Source organism: Magnolia sinica, chromosome 7, assembly GCF_029962835.1.
Source record: "Magnolia sinica isolate HGM2019 chromosome 7, MsV1, whole genome shotgun sequence".
NCBI lineage: Eukaryota > Viridiplantae > Streptophyta > Magnoliopsida > Magnoliales > Magnoliaceae > Magnolia > Magnolia sinica.
Genome location: NC_080579.1, coordinates 10541153 through 10558464, shown reverse-complemented (window position 1 = coordinate 10558464; position 17312 = coordinate 10541153). Strand labels below are relative to the sequence as shown.

Genomic DNA, 17312 nt, shown 5'->3' with positions numbered 1-17312 from the left:
CGTTTTCAAATGAGAAAAAAATGGGTAGATGAAACCCTACCGTTTTAGGAGGAGAAGAGACGGAAGGCAGTAACTGTAGCGAGAGATTGCAGAGACGGAGAGAGATTTGGTGGGTTGGTGCGTTTCTCCCTCTTCCCCTCTTTTTAAAAATCTGACCGTTGAGCCTGTAAGTGAATATTTGAGATAATTATTAAGCTAAACCAATCATCAAGTGGGTTATAAAAGTGGGCCCACGAATTCAAAAAATCTATAATATAGAGTAATAACTCAATTTAAGCATTGAGAATAAACTTAAAAACATTAATAGAAAATCTAATAATTAAATTACTTGCATTCCAACTGTGCAATCTGATGTAATTTCCAAGGGCCAGCGCATCATCAATCCCACTCTATCATTAAAGTGTTTCTCATTCTCTAATGAGGAGTTTGATGCTCAGGATCTAAGAGATTCACCAACACTGATGTAGATCGTTAAATTACTTGCATTCTAACTGTGCAATCTAAGAGATTCACCAACACTGCGAGTACATCACAGGATCACCAACTACAGGCCACAGTGAGACCAACCAGATAAACGATCTACAGGATCACCAACCATAGGCCACAGTCCCTGACGGTTTCATGGGATGCTGCATCACATGGTCTGTTAGGATTAGAGGCCCATGACACGTGTGAAAAAATACGCAGGTGCATATAAGTGACTGTTTGGATGCCAGCATGCCTTATAAAGTAAGGCCAAACCACTCCCGTTTTCAAATGAGAAAAAAATGGGTAGATGAAACCCTACCGTTTTAGGAGAAGAAGAGACGGAAGGCAGTAACTGTAGCGAGAGATTGCAGAGACGGAGAGAGATTTGGTGGGTTGGTGCGTTTCTCCCTCTTCCCCTCTTTTTAAAAATCTGACCGTTGAGCCTGTAAGTGACTTACAGGGAAGTGACTTCCCACCCCCATCCCCCTGCAGTTTTTTGGTAGATTTGCCTGTAAGTGACTTACAGGTTGTAAGTTACTTACAGGTGATTTTTCTCCCCCAAACACCACCTGTAAGTGACTTCCCTGTAAGTCACTTCCCACTTACCCAACTTACAGGCATCCAAACAGGCCCTTACTGGCGCTAATTTACTACCACTACTAGTTGGGTCAACTTGCATTTCCGTAGGGGGCTCCTTTTTATATTAAATGGGCCCACAGTGCCGCTCAATCAAAAGTCCACTGGCCTTAAAAATATATAAAGAAAATTTACCTTTGGTGGGGATCACATGTTTCTTCATGTGAACAGTGTGTGGGCCCTCAAAGCTATCTTATTTGGACAACAGGTGAGGCCCATCATAAGGGCCAGGAATATTTGAAGTGGGGCCTGTCTTGGTGGCACAACCAGCTTCAAAAGTTCAGCCATACATGGTTTAATTAAACAGAAAATTTATCTTTACTGTCAAAAGGAATTTTAAATCGTACATTGCAATCAACCCGTCCATATGCCTGATCAAGGATGACGATGATGATGAAAATGATAAAAATGATGATGATGATGATGAGTGGTGGGACGCACCACACACACACACACACTCTCTCTCTCTCTCTTATTACACGGTGGTTCCTGCTTTATGTTTATGCAAGGGAGGTTTTACAACCTTCTCCTATTTTATCTTCGCTTCAGAAAATGTTTCGTTCATTTTGTATCATGTATTCTTTCTTCTTTTGAGAGATTAAAATGTTTGGTATTAGCCCCATATTTGATATGACATGTGGCCCCAAGCATCAATCAAAACCAGTAAGATTTTATGATTTTTCAAGCTCTATAATGTGTACTATTGGTTCAATGATTCAATAAATAGATAAGCTATGGTCACGACGAATAAATAATAAATGGTTGAGTGATTGTTGTAAATGAGAAGTTATTGTTTTAAACGCACTGCGTTGTACCTAATGATCCATTCATCCTTACAATACCGATTAAATTTTTTAAAAGTAAATTTTCCACCATTATTTGTCATTAGCACTTTTAGTTTTTGCCATGTCTGTTTTTCCACCATTGTCTTTCACAATTTGAAGTTGGTGAAAGCATCAAATTTATTTTTCATAAAATAAACTCATACTTTTCTATAATAGTTATCAATGAACATAACGAACCATGATGACTCTCCATCAGAAACCACATGTGATGTCCCTCATATATGAGAATGCACATAATGTAGAACCCCCTTACAAATATGTTTCTCAGACTTAAAAGATAACTTTGACTTTCTACCATATATACAATGTTAGCATATACTTTTAATAATACTTTTAAAAGCTTTTTTCATTTTTTTTAATTCAAGGTTGACATGATGATCAACGGTAAAAATTCAACATAAGAAAAGGCTAACAACATAAGAAGCGTGCATGCATTGACTAGCTGCATATATTTTTTACTCTGGGTGTCTACCTACTCTGGCAAATACATATAAGGCATCCTTCTTCCCATGTGCCGATGAGATCAAAGCGATAGTATAAAGACGCGAAGGTAATAATTGCTTTGAATTCCAAGAATGAAGCTTCCAAGGGGACCCTTAATCCCCATGAATTGTATAACGCTCCCATTTCTTCGTCTGATCGTATATCTCCCATTTAGAAGTTGGAAAAATATGCTTGTTCTTCTCGTACCAATGTCTCTCCACCACCTTCCCAGCATGGGACTCATCCTTCTCTATAGTTGCATCGGCAATTGTCCATACATCCTCATGAGCATCAAAGTGGAAAAGTAGTCCACTTTTTCCCCTTGCTTTGTTGATGATTAACTCATAGAAACTATGTTGGTGAGGAATGATTAAATCTTCTTTTACATAAAGCAGGTTCTCCACTGAGGTAGTTCGAATCTCTCGGAACTCGGGCATAAGTTGCTGCTGAACAGCTCGAAGAAATTCTCCAATGGTATCACCTTTGCGAACTTGAATCACTCTCCTATGGCCCACTCCATCCCAGTAGCTGTAAGTAATTTCCAATGGCTCATTTTTGATTTGCTCCTGTTCACGGAGCCACTGCAAATGCAACTGCTCCCGTTCAGCTTGTTCCTCTGCTTCTCACTCACTATCTGGCAAGAAACTCGTCTCCATTGTTGGATCCTTGCCAAACTTCTTTGATTCTTGATTGTTGTTGTCTACATCCTCATCACTTCTGTTCTCAATTTCATCAGAAAATGACAACCGAGGATTCCCCTTTATCCTCCTCTTCTTCCGTTTTTGCAATTGAAGTTCCTCCTCCTCTTGTTGCAGTTTTTGAAGCTTCTCCTTATCTTCCTCTTCGACTTTGTTCCAGATATTAACCCTCTTCTCAACGTATTGCTCTCCAGTTACAAGACCAATGGTTTCCTTTATAAGACCAATGATTTCCTTTTAAAAGCTGGAATTAAACAACGGTTAGAAAATACCTTTATGCACCGCTCGCTCATGTGGCCTATGTAATGTCTTGAAAATCGGCACTTGAGTACATAGACTCTAATCCCGAGTTCCCGGATGTTAACTTAATAAAATGAACATATGTCCTCATTCAAATTCACATTCATTTCATACATAAATAATCAGAGTAACGATTTTAACTTAGCGGAACTAAAGTGAGGTAAAGATAGCAAAATCTGAAAATATACAGGTAACACCTAAAAGTTACGTACAGTTTTAAAAGTGGTGACCACCCATATGAAAATTAAACGAATCACAATAATTACAATATAAACAAAAGAACAACTACCAAGCGGGAAGAATCTACAGATCTACTAGGTTCTCTGAGTACACCACCGACTAGTCCTATTCATGAGTTATCTACATATGTCAAATAGGATGTGTCAAACGCCAACATAGTGAAGAAATATCTTCGAGATTGTTACTTGGGACATTTTAGTGAATAGCTAGCATGTTCACAACAAATACATATTCATACATGTAATATACTTAAGCATGTTGCCTTTAACGCACAAATACTAAGAAAGTTACACATGTTATCAACACAACCAAGCACAAATAGTGATGGCATAATAAACAAATAGTTTCTAATCTAGTTGGTAAGTATTAATGCTATGATGAAATGACGCATACTCCTTACAATCCAGACTCCCTCACAAGCGACTTCAACGCCTATTTTGCAAATGCTAACACTCCCTCATAAGCGACTCCAATGCCAAATCACAATCTATCTTAGGATATGCATGATTAATTAAGTGATTACTAGTCCCAATTCATATAGCAGGTTAGTGAAGCTAGGAGGAGGAGTGGGAAGAGAGTGATAGTAACTTTCTCTTTGTCTTTGTGTTTGGGGATGGCTTTGGGTCTAATATAAGAGTGAAGATGAGGGCTATCCTGAATGGCATTGCCCATTGTGCCCAGTTTGGAATCTTGAGAAATCCTGAGAGTGGAGATCTCTTTCGACTCGAGCGTGGTTGTGACAGCCCTTATTAAGGTGTCCCACGACCCTTGGGCCCCGTGGTACTGGAGAAAGAGGATTGAAACCTTGAGAGGCACTTTGGAGGTTCGCATCTCCCATACTCCTAGGGAAGTTAACTCAGTTATAGATGAACTCGCCTGCTTGGGAAGCAGCTCCCAAATCAACAAATCCTTCCGCGATAAGGACTCCCGCATGCTCTTTTTTTAACACAAAAACGAGAGTGATATATTCATTTTGAACAAAAATTACAATGCTTTGGGTCTTCCTAGGAAAAAAGGACCTAAGGAAGACCTATCATAAGAAAAAAGCCGGGACATGTAGGCCGAAAGAAAACGCCAAAAAGAAAATCCCCCAAGGAGAAGACAAGTTTTAAGTCTTCCTCTCCCTTACCGCTCTTAGACCAACCTTGTCCAGGAAAAGGACGCCCCTCACATACTGAGGTAGATCAGCCCTATAGGAAGTATAGAGCTGAGCTTGGGACACACTAGCCACCCGAACAAGAGCATTAGCCGTTTCATTGCCCTCCTTGAAAACGTGCATGAATTTCACCGTTGTGAGACCCCAGAGCCTGTCCATTAGAGATCTTCATCCCTTTCATCTCCAGCTGATGTTTGCTCCCTCCTTGAAAACTTTAATCACCAATTTTGAGTCCGACTCAACTATAATTTGAGAAAAACCTTTCTCCAAGCACATAAGAAGCCCATCATGAGCCACCTTGAACTCAGAGCCAATATTTGACATTGTTTCATAACCAAAAGTGAAACCACAAATAAACTCCTCGTCGTTTCTACAAACTTTGTCGCCCCTTGCCAACCCCGGGTTTCCTCTTGAGGACCCATCAACATTTACTTTCACCCAACCTGTAGGGAGTTTCTGCCATAAGACCACAGACTGCCACGTTTGCTTTGGATGGGTATATCTATCGTTCAAGAAGCCACCAAAGGATGGGTTTCGCTGGACATACCTGTTTTTGAAAATGACATCACTAGCGCTGGAGAGCCACCAAGAGACTTTTGTAATGACCGATTGGAAATTATAGACCTGTCATCATAAACCGCCCCATTCCTAGATCTCCATAGCTCCCAAAGAATGTATGGTGGAGTGTAAAGGTGACTAGCCCCCTGATTTCTCCTGATCGTGTATGCTCTTCTCCATTGCATAATCCTTGTTTCAACCGTCAATGCCTACATGGTGGAGATCCCAGCCTGCACTCCAAAATAACCCCAAACTGCTTTAGCATCCTGGGAATCTCGTTTGAGGAAACTAAAGAGAAGGGCCGTTAACACTAGTAATGTTACTGATGGATAGCATCCTAATATGGAACGCTCAAGGGATAGGAAATTCCCACACTATCCGATCTTTGAAGCGCCTCATAAAGAAGTTCAATCCCCTATTGGTGTCCATCTTGGAACCTATGATTGGGGAAGGCAGGCGAGTGGGAATTGGGCTCTCGCTCGGTTTCCATGCCTCCTTCTCTAATGCTACAGAGGGTGGAAAGATTTGGGTCTTCCACAAAGACCTCATCTCCTTCTCTGTAGTTTTTTCTTCTAACCAAGCTATCTATTTTGCAACCTCGATCCCATTAGTGCAGAGTCCGGTCTATCTCACGATGGTCTATGCTAGCTGCAACAGAATCCAAAGAAGGTCTCTATGGAACTCCCTTGCGGTCTCTTCCTCTATGATTCAGGGGCCTTGGGCAGTGGGTGGGGATTTCAATGCAACTACCTAGGCTTCAGAGAGACGTAGTCGATGCGTAGTAGACATGGCTAGTGTCAGTGACTTCTCCGATGCGATCAATGCGGCAGGGCTGATCGATGCAGGTTTTACAGGAAACCATTTTACCTGGTGCAATAATTAAGGCGGTTTGGCCAGAATCTAGGCCAGATTAGATAGAGTCCTTATCAACTCAGACTGGTCCCTTTCCTTCCTCGGTTTCCAGGTGCGTCATCTCCCAAGAGTGAATTCTGACCATGCCCCGCTTCTCCTTCAATTCCCATCTCGGAATTCTTCTTGTCCCAAGCCGTTTCGTTTCCAAAGTATGTGGCTTCTCCACAAGACTTTCCATCACGTGGTGAAGGATGCGTGGATGGCCAAGAAATCAGAGCACCCTATTTTTAACATCCTCCTTAAGCTCAAAAATGTTAAGAAGAAGCTCAAATTTTAGAATAAGGAAGTCTTTGGAGATCTTTTAGCTCAGATTGCTCTCATGGAAAGATCGTTAGCCTCCGTTGAAGAGAGGATGTTGGCAGGCCAAACTGATGCAACTGCGGACAGCTCCTTGCAGGTGGAATATACGGCAATATCCTCTAAAATTCAACAGCTCGAACTTATGGAAGAGACTTTTTGGAAACAAAAGTCTAGAGTCAACTAGTTGGATGTGGGGGACAAAAACACCAGATTCTTTCACGCGACGGCCTCAGAAAGGCAGAGAAAGGCTCATATAAGCAACATCACTCTCCCAACTAGGGAAACTATCATGGACATGGAGCAAATCAAAAGTGCAGCGGTAGAGCATTTCAAACTTCAGTTTTCAGTGGTACCTTGCGCTGATCAGTCCAATCTGCTAGACTGCATCCCGCCCCTAATCTCTCAGCAAATAAATGACAACCTGCTGGCTGATCCATCCTTGCTTGAGGTCCACCAAGCAATCCTCTCCATTCCAAAGGAGGCTACAGCTGGTCTAGATGGTTTGCTGCTAGAGTATCATCGCTAAAGACATGCTTAAAGCAGTTACGTTCATTTTCCATGGTGAAGCTATCCCAAGAGCAGTCAACGCCTCTTTAATCTGCATGATTCCGAAGTCTCCTGCGCCTAGGAGCTTCTCAGACTTCCGGCCGATAAGCCTTTGCAATTGTTTCTATAAAATCATTGCCAGAGTAATTGCATCGCAGTTGAATGCGATCTTGCCTTCGCTGATCTCTCCAGAGCAGGGAGCCTTCATCTAAGGTTGTCCCATTTTTTAAAACATTGCTCTGGCGCAGGAACTTTTCAGAGAGATTAACAGGAAAACCAAAGGTGGGAACTTGGTGCTCAAGATTGACATGGAGAAAGCGTATCACAGGGTCGACTGGGAATTTTTAAAATCTGTCCTGGCTCATTTTGGGTTCAGTCAGAGGTGGATTAATTTGGTGGAGAACTGTTGGGCCACGATGTGGTTCTCGGTGCTTTTAAATAGGGAAAGTGTAGGATTTTTTAAGTCGTATAGGGGCCTCTGACAGGGAGACCTTCTCTCCCCCTCCCTTTTCATTATCGGTGAAGAGGTACTCAGCCGTGGGTTGAACCGGCTCCTGGCCCAAGATCAAGTCCTCCCGTTCAAGTTGGGAAGAGGATATCTGCCTATATCTCACCTTCTCTACGTCGACGATACCCTTCTATTCCTCAATGGCAGCATTTCCTCCATCAAAACAACAAAGAAATTCCTGGACGATTACCAGTAAACATCGGGCCAGTCCATCAATCTTAGGAAGTCCTCTTTTATATGCTCGAAATCCACTTCACTACCAAGAAGCAGATTGCTCGAGAGAACTCTAAATATTGCCAAGTCTGAAGCTCCATTGACATATCTGGGGGTGCTGATTGCGCCTGGCAGGCTAAAATGCTCAACTTTCCAACCTCTTCTGGACAAAGTGAAAGGGCGTATCTCGGGCTGGCAGGCGCGTTTCCTCTCTCAGGCTGGGAGAGTTGTTCTTCTCAAACACATTCTTAGCAGCATTCTAATCCACTCTCTTGTTGCGGCACACCTCCCCTTGCAGGTTCTAGCCTCCTTAGAAAGCTGTTTTGCAAATTTTCTTTGGGGTTGGGCAGGCAGGAAGAACAAGTTTCATTAGAGAAGTTAGAAGGTCGTTTCTCTCCCCAAGGAAGAAGGTGGCTTGGGGATTAGAAAATTAGCTGACATCATGACCTCTTTCAGACTAAAGATGGCTTGGGACGTCAGGCATAAAGAAGACCAAAGTCTCTGGTGCAGACTGCTGTCCAAATACAAACATTTCCTCACCCTGGCGCAGCAGCTTGCCCCCCCAGCCAATGCTTCACCAATTCGGCGTAGGATTCTGAAACAGATCCCTCGTCTGGATTCAGCTGCGTAGCTCTAGATTGGATTTGGCGAAAGTAACCTTTAGACTTCTAATTGGATGGGTCTTGGCCCTCTTATCCAGATTGATGGCGTGCAGATCCCCACTCACTTGAGTTAAATGAAGATCAATTAGAAGTTGGGCCAGGTTGGTCCCATCCTGCCTTCGGCGGCCTTCGGCTTCCTTCCGCAGAATGTTATTGACTACATATTCCAAGCGGGTTTCTATCTCTCCAGTGCCCCAGATCAGGCCTTCTGGCCGTCACTCCTTTGGGGAAATTCTCGATTAAATCAGCCTGGGAGATTTGTAGAACAGGCCAGGTCCGAAAGGGTTGGGCCAAATGGGTTTGGCACCCTACCCTCCCTCCAAAAATTGGGCTGCTAGTTTGGAAAATTTCGGTGAATGTTGTTCCAGTTGACGCGTCAATCCAAGCTAGGGGAATTCAATTGGCTTCCTGCTATGTTTGCTTTGAAGTCAGATCTACACAGGGTGAAATCGGCCATGATATTGAATCCATTCACCACCTTTTCCTTTCTGGTGGCTTAGCTAATGCAGCTTGGGAATTTGTGGGGAGGAAGTTTGGGATCAGCGTGCAGATAGCGTCTTCGGTTGAGCAAAGGCTTGCTCAATGGTGGGCAGTTTTGGCAACTAGTTGTCGCTTTTCCATGTCTTAATTTTTAGCCCCCTGCATCCTCCTCTGGGAAACCTGGAAGGCCAAGAATGTAGCACTATTCGACAACATCAGACCTTTGATCTAAACACTCACCCACAGGATCAGCTGGTGGCTAGAGTACGTCCAGGCCAGGAACTTCTCTTCCTCGTTAGTCCCTCCTCCAACAGCAACCCGTTCTTCAAGCCGTCAGCCCACTAGTAGGGTCTTTCCCAGCCCGGCTACCCCTCCTCTCTAGTGTGTCCCTTCGATACACTCTAGCTGTGGGCAAGCTGCTTCTTTAGCAGTGGTTAAATGGTTACGACCTCCTCCTGGATGGACAAAAATCAACTTAGATGGCTCGGCCTTGGGCAACCCTGGCCCGTCTAACGGCAGTGGAATTTGTAGAGATGAAAATGGGGCATTCCTTTTTGCTTTCCAGGAAGGTTATGGGTCGAGTTCCAATGTCCACGCTGAGCTCAGGGCAATTCACGATGGGCTGCTTCTATGTTTTTCCAAGGGTCTGAAAAACATCATTGTAGAATCGGACTCATAGCTCCTCATTGACTTTCTCATGGGGAGGGCCTCTCCTGGCTGGAAATGGAGATGTTGGATTTCTAGAATCAACCAATTGGTGGCGTCGGGGCAAGTGAAGTTCACCCACATCCTTAGGGAAGGTAAGGCCCCTGCGGATGCGATGGCGAAGCTGGGTAGTCAAGAGCAATCCCCTCGTTTCCTCATATCCTACACCGCCCTCACCCCTCTAGTTAGAGGTATTCTCGTCTTGGACAAGGTTGGTCTAGGGTCCATCAGACCCTAGTGTGGTCGTAGGCCATCTCGGGTTCTTTTTTTTGGCTTCGGTCCTTTATGATAGGATTCCCAGGTCCTTTTTGTCTGGGTTTCCCGAATCTTGTAAATTTGTTGTTAGAAATGAAATTTTGAGCTTAAAAAAAATAAGAAAAAAAAGCTAGTCGTCCATAAAGAGATGAGAGCATGATTCTTCGGCTATGCCCTGCTCGGAACCGTTTCTACAGCACACACACTTTGAAGCAAGGGACACTCCTCTTGCTTGGACTGCTTTCTCTACTGGAACAATGTTTTGAAGAACCCTCCTGACCTTTTCTGTGTTCTTTCTCTCTTTTCGTTTTTCCTTTCCTTTGTCTTTCTTTTGTAGTTCCACATGATAGGTGGGCTCCTTTATTTCAAAGGCCTAGCCCGAAAAATTGAACATTAGCCCTGTACAGCTAAGTGCTACCCCCTTTTGTTGATATAATTTTTTTTTTTGAAAAAAAGAGTTAACAAAGCTAGGATACCCCCGTTATATTATGAGTCATTATCCGGATCACATGGCTTGTTACAGCACGTGGCGGCTTCTCATCATTGTCCCTTAATGCAAATTAAGGCATCAACACAATATGAGTCATCACCCAATACCGAGTATAAACAATCAATTCAGAGGTTCAGGCTTGTCAAAACTCTACCTAATTCCATTCACGCCCGGTCGTTCAAATAATAATCTAGTACAAAACTATCGGCCTATTAATTTAAGGGGAGATGTTCGAACAACATTTTATTACCTCTATCAACACCCACTGGTCACTGTGGGGAGGCTCGTCAGCTCGGCATAGGCCGATAGCTCAAACATGGTGTCCCATACTACTATGCTTGGCTGATGAGTCTTTGTGGGATCGTAACGCAATACTAATTATGAGTAGACTAAATCAATGATAATGGTGATATCTCAAATTCTATTGAATGTTATACAATCACCAACCATAAGAATGATCAAATCTACATTAGACTGATGTAATCGACTACAGAAGACCCTAAGCAAATTAACAAGCATTGGGTGCAAAACATTATTTTTAGTTCCAACTATTGTTAATCATCCGTGTTCAACTCCGGTCAGTTGTATAAGCTGGGATAGCCTCCCTAAACAGGGTTATTCGCATATTTAAATAATTTGCAGAGCTCAATCCACCATAACAACAATTCATATTTATCCACTAAATAAACATAATCACAAGGAAATTTAATATCAGACCATAGTATACCAATTGAACACATATACAATTCAATACAACTCAATTCACATCAACACAATTCAATCATATTGAGATTTCTTAGCATTCGACATCGAAGAGTTCTAATATTAAGAGTTTCATGTCATTCAAGCATTTCATTGAGTATGTTATCAACTAAATAACAAACAAACATATGTAATTATTCTAAAATGCCAAGTAGAAGCTTGATGGTAGATTTTTCACCTTGGAGTAAAAAATCTTCGATTTGGATGTGGTCGTAGCATTGAAATTTCAGAAAAATGCTCTAAACCTTAATTCATCAGTAATTTCATTGTTAGTAACGTGAATTCTAATCTAATTAGATTTTAATTAAGAGTTAAAGGTTTTACTTAACTTAGTTCGAGCAAACCCCAACTTGATTTGACGAGTAGGGGCTTGAACTTGGTCTACAACAGCATCCACATGGGGCCATACCTAAATACGGCTTCTGCAATGTCATGAGTCGCTCCTAATTGATTATTAGGACCTTCAGTCGTTGCATAAATAAACCCTAGAGTTAGTGTTTTTGAGAAATGAAGGAAATGAAATAGAGTTTCTAACCCTAATGACTCCAAAATGTATGAAATGAAAGAAAAATGTAGATGGACAGGTAGGGAACCTCTTACCTAACAAGGGGTGAAGAATCCAATCTGAAATCGTCAAATTTCGGTAATGGAAGATGTGAAACCAACAGTATAGGCGAGATCTTGCAAGATCCGATGAGCACGTGAATCAGATAGTGTGATCCGGCATCAGGTCCCACCATTTCTCCCATTCATCTCTTCTTCTCTTCTTCTTTCTCTCATTTGCTAAGAAAAATTCATATGAGAAGAGAAGAAGCCCAAAAGAGGCCCTTTTATAGTGCCAGAAGGGGTGCATTTGGCCTCAAAGGGTAGAGTTTTGGTGTATTGACTGTGTAGGAGGTGTGTCTAACTTTTGCTGTCTACTAAGAGGTGTACGGGTAAATCTATGTCGTAGGATAGTTAGACCTAAAGATGATATACATATGGATATGATTGGTCCACCATTTAGATGCGTCGATTGACGGGTGTGATTAAAAGTCAATTTGATTGTCACCGATCATCAATCAGGGCCACGACTATACGAATATGTGCAGCGGATTAACTTAGCTTGGTGCCCTAAATTTGGTCACGATCTAACGGTCCGAAAGCCATAACTTCAACAAAAACCGGATAAAGATAATTAACTTAAGTTTCTAACAAATTCTAAGAGTATTCACACATCTCATACACTGGCCTTACGATTCCAAGTTAAGCGATTTGAGACGCAATCTCGGATCAATGTCCCACGATGGACGTCAAATGCACTAAGACGAACATATTTCTATAGTGGCCCACGAACAAGCGGTTTAAAGTTTGTTCAAATAATTAGGACATTTCTGAAAATTGGGTAACGAGATTTTTTGTGCGTGATGATTAGAATTTGGATTAGTGAAGTTCATAAAGCAATCTATTCGTAATTAGCGGGAACAATGATTCGACTATAATCACCTTCATCAAGAACCTTGATTCAACTATACTAGAAACTACCTAAAATTGTAAAATATTCTAAAAATAAAAATAAAAAAAATCTTAATTTAATCATATACGATGATTCCTAGTAAAATTAGAATCAATTCTTGAGAAGACAAAAAAAACTCTAAGATGAAAAAAAATGTGAAATCCATTGGCAACTTGCAGTTATAGAAATTTTCAGTTTTAATAAGTCTATTGCTTGTAATGTTTTTAGTACTTTTAGTTAATAGATTTTGTTTATGTTAGTTTATCATCAAGTCTAAATCCACCAAATTTCATTCCGTTTCTAGTTCTAAAAAAACTCTATCTGAAACCAACGATTTTCAATATAATTTTTAAAACATCATAAAATTAACCCATTTTGCATAATATTTTATATATATATATATAAACTAAATTCATTAATCTTTAATCTGTCTTTTAAATCACCTCGATCGGGGTTGTAAAACAAAATATATGAATTTTCGAAGACAGCACACCAAAACTATTAGTTACTGAACATTGCTATAGTGCTGAATAAGGGGTTGGCACCACCGCCTACTATCCAAATTTGGTGGTGGCACCACCGGGGTCTATCCAAAAATTCTTTTTTTTTTTTTTTGCAATGGCATTGCTGGTGTCAGTCCACGCTTTTTAAAGTTTAAACTTTCACTCTTTTGGACGGTTTTGATGGACCCCACATCACTCCTTTTGGTCCTAAGCATATGTGAATGCATGCATAGACATGCACTCAAATAAAAAAAATTTAAAGGTAATGCCTAAGGACATCCAATTCCCAAGTTGGCGAAAATCTGGAGTATTACAGCTTAAGCATGCATGCCACATATATGCATATGTGAAATCCACTATAGACGCGCTACAACTCCACCCGATGAAGTACTCCTGATCAACATTAAGGGTTTCGATTCCTCTATGCCTTCATGACTATGAGTACCTCCTTTGAAACTTTAAGGAGATAATCGAAGATGGTGAATTTGCACCCAAGAGCCTCGAGTGCTCTTAGAGATATCAGACTATTCCTCAAATCAGGAAATTGTCTCACTTCAGTCAAAATATGCTTAATGCTATCAAACATATTGATGCGCACAGATCCAACACCTACCACTTTACATGCATTATTATTGCCTATAAACACCTGGCCACCATTGCACTCACTGTAACTGGTGAACCAACTCCGATTAAGGGTCATGTAGTACAAAGCCCCCATATCCAAAATCCATTCTTTATCGAAGTACTTAGATTTTGATGTGGTTAGCACGTCACTACCATTCGCTTCCCAACCTTAGCTTTAATACCACTTGTTAGAAACCACGAAAACACCCAGAGAGACGAATCAAGCAAAGTACACAATTGCACAACCAAGCCCAAACAAGAACAATCTGAATTTTAGGTAGAAAAACCATTTTGGGAAAAAAACCACAACACAAAACAATGAGTAATGCACTATAAAAGCAGAAATTACAATAAACATTAGCTTATTCAAATAAGCTTCGAATCTTTTTCCACAAACTCTAGATATGCCCTTGAAACCTTATGAATGATTTAAAAAGCCCCAATACAACTCTCTCTACCAAATCCCTATTACACCTGATTTATAAACTATTACAATCGAAATAGGTAACAACTTACACACTTATATGATTCTACATGCATCTTCGATGGGACCTTAATGGCATCGATACCCCATCAAATATCTATCGATAGTATCAAACTCCTTCGATGTCGTATCGAATATCTATGGAAGCATCCACGTCTCTTAGAGTGGTTTTTCAATGGCATTAGATTTAAGACATCAGTAACAAGTTGGACCATGTTTCCGTGATCCAGACCTTGAGTACGATGGGCCTGGCTTTGGATGGACCATTTTCAATCTCTCTTGGATATGACAATTTTGCATTTCTGATGTACCATACATAAAAATGGTTGAAAAGAGATAAACAGCTGTGCTCGCTGTTTAATTGAAAAGAGGCCCAATATTGGCGGACAGACTTTCCCAGTTTGGGATTCTTTTGGGCCATTGTCCATCTACAGGGACATTTTATCGGGATATGGTCTGGATTACTGATCTATGGCCCCATCTGTCAGAAATCAAAGCCCGAGTATAGGTCGAGATTGAAAAGCCTCATTTGGAGGAATCTACAACGATCTTCAAGCGTGCGCCTCGATCAATCCGACACCGTTCACGGAGGGAAATGGAGAAGGGCGTCAGAGATGGATTGTCGATATTTCTTGGTGGGACCTGGGTCTTGATGAATTCTCATCCGTCTGCTCTCTCCTCCCTCTCCACGAACACTGCTACATCACCAGGTCTCTCTCTCTCTCTCTCTCTCTCAGCTTGTGGGACTATTAGAAATCGTAGTCTACAGGGTCCTCTATTGCTCTTGGTTCTCTCTATCCATTATCAGAACAGTTCATCTAGTGCGTTGCGCCATTGATGGTGTGTGGTGCGAAAGGACCCATAGATTGGATGTCCAGTATTGTCCAATCAGTGTAAAATTTTCTCCATGTGCCATCCATGGTGGATCTATGATTTGATTGGTTCATATCAACCAAGGTGGATTCCACCATGGTGTGAAGAACCAATGGATTGGACGGCCTGGTCTGCAAGCCATGACAGGTGAAAAGGATGGCTAATGTTGAGTAGAAGTCTGTTAGTCAGTCGTTTAAGGATACTGTCAAGGATTGCGTGTACCTTAGCATGGACGTTGGAACCAGTCTCGTAACCCTCCGAAAAGGCAAACATAAAAACCCCCTTATCATCTCTGCACGTCCCTCCGCTGCCTGATGGGCCGGGGTTCCCTAAGGCAGACCCATCAACATTTATTTTCGCCCAGCCCAGAGGGGGTCTCTCCCATTTAACAATTACCGAATTCGCACCTGAGGCGGGGGTAGGGACGGAAGCCGCTGGGTCTTGTCTGAAAGGATGGGCCAAGCCAGGGGCCGAGAAGAAGGACCCTAAAGGAAAAGACGAAGAGGGAGTCAGCCGTCCCGATTGGATGTACTGCAGCCACCCGTTGATCTTATTAATTAACCTGGGAATCAAGGGCGGAGTCCCATCGAAGCGCGCTGCATTTCTCACCTTCCACGTTTCCCAGAGTAGGAAGCACGAGGCTAGAATCTGGGCCTTGGAATTAGTGGATGAAGAAGCCAAGGCCACCCACCACTGGGTTAGACGGAGTTCCACTGACGAGGGGTGGAGGGGGGGATGCCGAAAGTGTTGCTTAAAAAACTCCAGGCTGCTTTCGCCAGGTCGCCCAAGAGAAAAAGGTTGGCTTGTTGCGACCTAACTTGGGAAGGCCCACACTTGTAACATATGCAGCAGGAGGCTAGGTGGATGCCCCTTGCTTGGATCTCGGCCTCTACCAGGATATCTTTGACCAAAATTTTCCAAACCAATAAACCGATCTTAGGAGGGAGGGTAGGGTGCCAAACCCATCTCGCCCAACCCTTACGAGACTAGCTAAACCTGCATAAACCCTAAGCCGATCTTACAGAGAAATTTTCCAAAGGAGTGAAAGGCCAAAAGGGCTTATCAGGCCCTGAGGTGAGGCAAAAACCCGTTTGGAAAATATAATCTATCACCTGTTGGGGGAGGGATCTGAAGACCACAGAGGGAGGGAGGGGGCCAGCGTGGCCCAGGAATTGATTCACCTTCATATGCCTCAACTCGGCAGGGATCTGGATGCCGTCAATCTGCTGGAGGGGGCCCAGGCCCGTCCAGTTTGAACTCCATAGATTGGTGTCGCCTGCCCCTAATTGAATCTGAGTGGATGATTCCAGCAGAGGGATGAGCTTTAGGATCTTTTTCCAAATTGGAGAGGCGTGGGCTGGAGAAGTGAGCTGCCACAACGGGGAATGGATGTGCACGTATTTAGCTGATAAGAATCTGCCCCATAAACTTTGAGTTTCCCTGAACTTGATGTTCCAAGCCATCTTCAGCTTGAAGGCTTTCATGATATCGGATAATCTTCTAATCCCCAAACCACCTTCCACCTTGGGAAGGGAGATGGCTCCCCAATTCCGCTAGTGTACCTTCAAATCAGCCCCAAAGAAAGTTGGCAAAACGTCTTTCCAGGGAGGCGAGAGTGGTTGAAGGAATGTGGGCTATTGCTAGAGAGTGGACTGGGATGCTGCCTAGCACGGACTGAATGAGAGTGACTCTACCTGCTTGGGAGAGAAATCTCGCCTGCCAGCCCATGATGCGGGCTTCTACTTTATCAATCGGGGGTTGGAACGCTGAGGCCTTCACTCTGCTTGTTGCGAGAGGAATCCCTAGGTATGTTAAAGGAGTCCCTGCCCTGACGACTCCCAAAATTCTCTCTAGCAATCTGATTCTGAATGGCGGAAGGGAATTGACACAAATAAAGGAGCTCTTATGAAGGTTGATTGATTGCCCTAAAGTTTGTTGGAAATCTTCCACGAACTTCTTAACGGCCTTGGCTGACTTTAGACTACCGTTTAAAAAGAGGAGATGACGTCAGCATACAGCAGGTGCGAAATGAGCGGCAACCTCTTCTCATCTTGAACAGCATGATGGAACCCTGGGATAGAGGCCCTTTAGACCCCGGCCGAGGACTTCTGCACTT

At 42.6% G+C, this 17312-nt stretch overlaps 1 pseudogene; it reads right to left on the bottom strand.

Moving 5' to 3' along the window:
- Positions 1-2307: 2307 nt before the first annotated feature.
- LOC131250547 (protein XAP5 CIRCADIAN TIMEKEEPER-like) lies at positions 2308-4985 on the bottom strand (annotated as a pseudogene).
- Between the last annotated feature and the right edge of the window lie 12327 nt (positions 4986-17312).